The sequence below is a fragment of the Penaeus chinensis genome, chromosome 8, assembly GCF_019202785.1.
Source record: "Penaeus chinensis breed Huanghai No. 1 chromosome 8, ASM1920278v2, whole genome shotgun sequence".
In the NCBI taxonomy this organism is placed as follows: domain Eukaryota; kingdom Metazoa; phylum Arthropoda; class Malacostraca; order Decapoda; family Penaeidae; genus Penaeus; species Penaeus chinensis.
In genome coordinates, this window is record NC_061826.1 from 31,420,514 (window position 1) to 31,428,013 (window position 7,500).

The following is a 7,500-nucleotide window of genomic DNA, read 5'->3' on the forward strand; positions in this document are numbered from 1 at the left end:
TGTGTATATATATATATATATATATATATATATATATAGAGAGAGAGAGAGAGAGAGAGAGAGAGAGAGAGAGAGAGAGAGAGATAGACATATAGATAGATAGATAGATAGATAGATAGATAGATAGATGGATATGTGTGTGTGTGTGTGTGTGTGTGTGTACAGTATGTAAACACTTCCGCACATTCACAAGCTTGTGTGTGGCCATAAGAATAATCAGACATGACGGCACTGACACGAATGACATAAAAGCAGATCATACAAAAACGCATGGCGCCTAAAACCGACAAATCCTAAATCATTATGTGTGTAGCTGAAACCCCCACAGCCTCCTTGTAAATCACGGGAAGTTTCGTCAAATGAGTTCTTTGACTTCCATGATACAGAAGCGGTTTTTATATTTCGCTGTGTAACCTCGAAGCTGTGCCGTGAATTTCCTACAGAATTTCAGTGTTAGGAAGCCTTGTATATGTTGGTTGCAAACATGACACACGAATCCATATATTAACAAATCATAATAAAATAACTGAAGCAAGATTTCATAAATTCTTTCCAGCTCACGCGTGCTGATGTAATTTATCATGCCAACGGATTGCTTATTATGAAAACAAACAACGTCCTTTCTAATTTTTTGTTTGCAGTTTTCAAAACTTTGTTTAGTTACAAATACTCCACCACACAAAGAAATATGAACTTGCGGAAACTCATAAACAGCTGATTGTGTATACGATTGTTGCTTTTCAGTAAACCATGCTTTTCATAGGTTTTCTTTGGGTAAGATAGCGAAATGTATCCTGTGAGAGGGCAATGGCGTGATCAGGGTGGTTGATTGTGTAGTTAGTTTCATTGTTGATCAGTTAACCAATGATATGTAAATCGATGGAAAACCAAAGTAAATAAACCATTCATGCGAGGTATACAACTTCTATTTTTGAAAAGTTTGATAGCCACCCCCCCCCTCCCAAAAATTCTGACGAACTGTACATCCAAAGTATCTCTGAGAAAAATGAAAAGTCTTATAACTTGTATTTCTTAGGTCACTTGGACTAGTCGTAGCACTTGTGAGCCATACTTTGTAGCCAAGAGCTCCAGGGTCAACGGTGTAGGAGGACGTCTGACAGTCCCTTCATACTACGGTAGGGTACGCCTAAGCTGGTAGTGCTAAGTGGTCTGAACGCTCTATGCCCCAGCCTTCTGCACTTGTTAAATTCTCCTTGACAAGTTCAGAAAATTTAGAGGTTTAAATCTTAAGAAAAAAGTGCTGGAGCCCAAAATCCGGGCCGGCGGCGTTTCTGTGGGACAGCAGGAAGAACTGCACCGTCACCTGGCAACTTCTACTTGGAAGGCCGGAAGTCTAATTCACCGTGGCAGACTTACAAATACAACGAAAACATGGATAACATGAAGACAGATATTCTTGAAATTTCTGAAGCTTTTAATGTATAAAGATCAAGCATGATCAGTAATGCAAATATCAGAATCAGAGGATTTTATATCAGTTTTCTCATTAAGAAAGGAAGTTGGCTGTAGTCTAAATAAATGCACTGTGGAAACATGAAATAATTAATACTCTTAAAAGGACTAAAGCTTAATTAGAAGGGAAGCAGCTGATGCAGTAAGAGACGACAGAGGAAAGTAGAAAAAAACGGCTTTTATTCAGAAGAATAAAATTATAAGGAAAACTAAGAATTTGAATTTCATATGATTCTTATATGCGATTTTAACGAATGGGATGCAAAAAGACTTACGTTGAGACATACATAAATAAATAAATATATACATATATAAATATATACATATATATACATATACATATATATATATATATATACATATATATATAAATATATATATATATATATATATATATATATAGAGAGAGAGAGAGAGAGAGAGAGAGATGGCATAATTACAAAACGACCTCGTGTTTTTGCCTACATGCTTCCATCCTGGCAACTAATGGCAAGTCCATTCAACCAACTACACGACAGTGGTGAGGACGGAGCTTGAAACGTACCTAGAAGAAGGTGTTCTGCCTTTGTGTAGCAACTCACTGAAGTATTGGCGTGATACACAAAGATTCGTTTTTAGGCACTTCGCCAAGAGTCTCTAGGTTGTTGTGCAGCGCTGGTCCCTTCTGAGGGGGATTAACAAAGCCGGCAATTTTTACTCGCCTGCCCGAGCAAAATTGAGCCTGGAAACTCTCCGGGCATTAATAATGATGGAATGCAGTAATGGTATTGATGTGTAAACATGTCGAAAAGTATTTGTGCTTGTGTTTCTTATATAGTTCAAAAGCATTTATATTTTTGGAACCAGGAACTAAATTCTTTGTATTTGCATTTATATCTTTCAATACAACGTGAAAAGTACTTGCATTTGGCTTATTAAAAAAAAATCAGTAATTGATCCAACTCTGCTCTCAAATATTGACTTTTCTCTCACTTCTACTTTCAGTCTAGCTTCTTTCCATCATAGGGTAGTCTTTGTCTCCCTAATCAGTATCTGAGAAGCAACATCCCACCCAAGGACGGATTTAGAAAATATTGTATATAGGATACGAGATACGAGACCATCTTACACTAGGTGGCACCTCCCCCCCCCCCCTTGCCCCATGTAGAGGCGCTCCTGAGAGTTTCGCTTCTTCCCAGAACTCCTCCTTGCTTAGGTGATGCATCAAGATCAGTAATCCTTGCTCTGGACGACCCGCCGAATGCTTCCCTCCCACCTTCTCTGCAACTCTTCTTGGCTCTTTTTTTGCTTGAGTCGAGCTCAGAAACAGGTCTGCCGTTATTTCACTTGCCTCCGTATTTTTGGAACCAGAATTAATATTATTTGTACTATTAATCACAACGTAAAAAGTATCAACATTTGGCTTTTATTAAAATGAGCACATGATCCAACGCTGGAACGAAATACCACGCGGATAGACGTTTAGTCATATGGAACGCAACATTTATTGGATGTATGAAGATGGAACACACGGCTTATGGGTTCATACCAATTGTGAAGATTTTGTCAAGCGGCAGAACTCTCGTCACGTGTTCTGCTGTCCATGGAAACGCTCAGATGGAGACGCTGACAGCTTTGACGGAGCCTTCTGTCACCATAGCAGAACCCAGCAATCTCATTGTCATCATCTATGCCCAAGTTGAAGTTGCCTGGTTCATCTGTCAGCAAGTATCAGTGTAAGCAAGAGAACGCTGAGGCGAGTGTAGCAGCAGAAAGGATGTCCGGAAGCACAATACTTGATATTATATAGTTTGGAAATTATTCATGGATTATGAACATCAACTAAAAGGAAATCTGAACATAAACAATGATAAAAATGCAAATAATGAGAATAAACATAAAAACAAACAACCCCTGCTGCTCTCGACTGCTGGAGGTGGACTACCTGCCTCCAACCGGCTTCGACGCCATTCTGCCTGGGAAGTAGGAGAGTCATTTGAGGGCGAATAGCCAATTTGACCCTCAAAGTACTTCTTGCGTTCAAAATTATAAAATCACTCTTCCTGCAAGTTAAACAGCATAATCATGTCGCTCATGTTCCTTCTTTCATCCAAAGTAGGAAGTCCTATGTAGTCTAACCTCGTAGTTCATCTCTCTTAGAGTTGGTGCCCATCTTGTGGCTGCTCTTTGAACTCTTTCCAGTTTGTCAATAGCTTTATTTTAATTGCGGATTCCATACCATTATACTTTGGACTAGGTCTTATGATGGCTTTAATGATCTTCTTAACCACATCTTTGCTTATATACGCGAATGCCTTCTTCATGTTGGAAATCACCCCAAGCATTTTATGGACCTGTTGTATTTATGTTTTTATACTGGTTATGAGTATTCCAAGGGCGTTATTCCCATCTGCTGTGTTTAATTCTGCATGTCTTGATTTGTATAGGTATGGAAATCGGTTTTTACTTCCCAAAACTTAACTACATTTATTTTTGTTGAATTTCATTTTCCAAGGACAACTCCATATGAATACATTTTCGATGTCCCTATGAAGGCATTGACATCAGACGTCGTCTATCATCCTTTTTTGCATTATCGCGTCCTTTTTTGCGGACTTACTCAGATAGCTTTCCGGGGCTTATGTTCGACTCGAAATCATTGTTGAAAATAGTAAATATAATCTGCGCCAAGAGCGATCCTCGAGTTTTTCCGCTAGGTGACACCTAGCGGAAACGCCCTTTTAGTCTCAGTTTGCCCAGTCGTCTTTCTTGTAATATTTCAGAAACTTTCATAAAAACAAAGATCTACTACATATGACCTTTCTTCCCTTAAGGCAAATTGCGTATCTTATATACTGTGTTTCCTAATATAGAAACTTACAGACATTGGTCAACGAAACTAGTGTTATCTATCCATTTTAGTAGGTCATTTTAGTAGGTCAGGTATAGTGTGATATTGACATTTGTAGCATTTCTTTATATTTCACAGTATGGGTTTTGAACAAACACTGACTAGAACTCCTCATTAAGGATTTCACACATTTCCTCCTCCTTAGTAGAAACATTGTTGTTTTTGATGGTGATGATTTGATCTCCACTTTTAGTCCTACTGTCTGTGTAGTTAAATACGAGTTTTTGTTGATTATATCCTTTTCGAAGTCTATTTACTTCTCCTTCATGGTCTGGGTATACTAATGTCTTCCGATTTTGTATATTTCATACACAGTTTGAGGTCTGTGTCTCCTGAACATTTCTCAAAGGAGCTGCTCGTTTCCTCTTATTTTCGTGCATTTATCACTGAATCACGTTTGTCCATTTCTTGTTTCAGTTTTGAATCGTAAAACAAATATGTCTACTCCTTGCCTGTAAGTTTCGTCAAATATTGAACATCAATGCTCTCTTCGTCCAGTTTCCCAGTTTATATCATCAAAGAATTTTTTAAGACCTCTATAATTACCTATTTCTTCCCTTACTTACGACGAGTTTTCCCTGCAGCAACCAGTGTTTTAATGTGATTACTGCTTGTTCACTTTTTTTCCCAGAGGAGGACAGTAATCCATATCCTTCATATCATCTATATGCTTTGTGGATATTAGGTCAAGCGTAGACGGTCAGTCTAGCCCTCTTACCCTAGTATAATCGTTATGTTCTGCTAATAAAATTTAAGATACAAGTATTTCCTTTGTATTTGTTTCCGAAAGTTAGCACTTCTCCCAGGCTATTTAACATTACTTGTGGCACACCGACTATGAGGCGGCATGTACCGTACACTGTGGCTACTATTATGTTTACCCCATTTGTTTCTACCCCAATTACTTTCAGTTTAATTTCTAACTCTTTTAAAATAAGTCCTTTCCTTGTTAATCTCGCTACCCCCACCCCCTCCCCCGTTTCCATTTTCCCTATTTTTTCTCCAAATATTCTCCGAGTATATGGAGGGGTCCAGTTTGGGTTCGGATGCATATTACGTCTGGTCTAGTCATTATAGTTGTTGTAGCAACTTTTAAGATGAACCATCTATATCTGTATAAACTATTTCTATATAATCTTTCGGTATTTCTTTTGGTTGCTGGGCTTATGTTTGTCTCAACATTTTGGTTCCGATCCGTAGGTGGCCAGGTCGTTACCTTTATCTATAACATCAGTTACCATTTGTTTGTTCGTAAATGTTACTTGTGAAAGGCGTTTCGTTTCCCTTTCGAATAATCCCGATCCCTATATTTTGCTTCGAGAATTCGGAATTTATAAACTTCAGACCCACCTTCTATGACTTTTTCTTAATGTTCTTTCTTAATGACTATGTCCTTGTATACATGAGTCAAACATGCGCTGTTCCTGACTTAATTTTTCTTTACCGTCTCTATAAGCAGTGTATTACCTCTTCCTTTGTAATTTTGATGTCTTTTATGTTGTTATTTATCTATTTCTTTTGCTTTCGATACATCGACATATGTAGCCGTCATCTTTTTTGCCTCTTCCATCGTTTCAGACTGGCTGCTTGACAAATAGCTTTCAGTCTACTTAACAGTGCCCTGTACTTTAATTTCTTCGACTTTTTCTTGCAGTCTTTGCTTCAAGTTGACTACCGTTGCCAATCTTGATTTATACTTCTATCTTTTCCATGAGTTCCTTGACTATCTTGACAGATTTTACAGTATTCAAATTTGCGTTTCTTCATGTATTTTCAAACATTCTGCTAACAGGCTGTCTATATTGGCTTCTAACTGCTGCTTCCGCTAACTTCATTTTTTCTGGTCTGATCTTAGTTGCTGCCCATCAAACAAACACAAAAACAGAGCTGTACTCGCGGCATTTGCCACTCAGCGCGAAACGCTTACCAGGCAGGATTTGCGGTCAGATTTTGCTTCCCTTGCCATCGATCTCGCAATTTTTCTTTCAGTATGAACTAAGCACGTTTACGTAACCCATGGCTTACAAACTAAACCACCCATTGACCGATTATCTCCGTATTTAACAGCATGTAAGAACTGTACAGCACTGATGGGATGCGATTGTAACACTTCAGTGTGTATGCAAGGTCTATATAAGTATACTTAAAAAGACCGTGTGTGTGTGTGTGTGTGTGTGTGTGTGTGTGTGTGTGTGTGTGTGTGTGTGTGTGTGTGTGTGTGTGTGTGTGTGTGTGTGTGTGTGTGTGTGTGTGTGTGTGTGTGTGCGCTCGCGCGTGTGTGTTACGTTCAAAGTATGCGGTCTTCGGTGCATGGTTACAAACATAAAACAAAACCAGTGACATAATTATCATACTAAATAAAAAAAGGCATAATAATTCATACATGAAGTACATATAATAAAAGCTTATATGAAACATTGCATCACCAAATATTAGAGAAAAAAAATCGAAGCACGATCAATTGGTTTAAGCCCGTAGTACTTAGTCACCTGGAGGCGTCAACCCATCTTGTTATTGTTGCTGGAACGTCATTTTCCCTTTCCGACAGGTTGACATTATGGTGAGCTTCATTTGTTGATTCAGATTAAGTTATTGACTGCGAATATAAAAAGGTGGTTCTATATGAAGTAAAAAGATGAAGGTTAAATGTAATCGGTAGTTATAATATTAAAGATAGGCCTATAATAATCATCGGCGGATGTAAGGTAAATGTTTGATTTCTATTCGATTAATCGAATTAGTTTTCTCTGATGACCTTTCCACTAATTAATCATTTATTGTTAGCGATATGATAACGCCAGTACGGTCTATTAAGTGTAATACTTCATGATACAAATAACAGCGTTATTAGAGGCATCAGAATATATGGTAGAAAAATATTGGATCATTTATTCCTTTCTGTCATCATACAAATAGCCAAAGAGGGAGGAAAATTATGGTTATTGGGCTCCGAAAGAAAGGAGATGAAGGAGAAGAATTTGACAAGAGTGATAGAGGAAAATGGACATGTGTAGTGAAAGGAAGATAGGCAGTAGGAAAATAGGTCGGTAATTAAATCCACACAATTGTTTTTGTTTGCTTCTCTTTAGTGTATTTAAAGAAAAACACAATTATGGCTTTTCAATCAATGACTACAG

General features: G+C 37.9%; 1 protein-coding gene across 5 annotated transcripts in view; it reads left to right on the forward strand.

Moving 5' to 3' along the window:
- Positions 1-6,842: 6,842 nt before the first annotated feature.
- LOC125027947 (ral GTPase-activating protein subunit beta-like) overlaps positions 6,843-7,500 on the forward strand; it is a 36,118-nt gene continuing 35,460 nt past the window's right edge. For all 5 annotated transcript variants that reach the window (XM_047617119.1, XM_047617120.1, XM_047617121.1 and 2 more), the window contains exon 1: positions 6,843-6,923. The gene's annotated coding sequence lies outside the window, so the exon portion shown is untranslated. The remainder of the gene's footprint in view (positions 6,924-7,500) is intronic.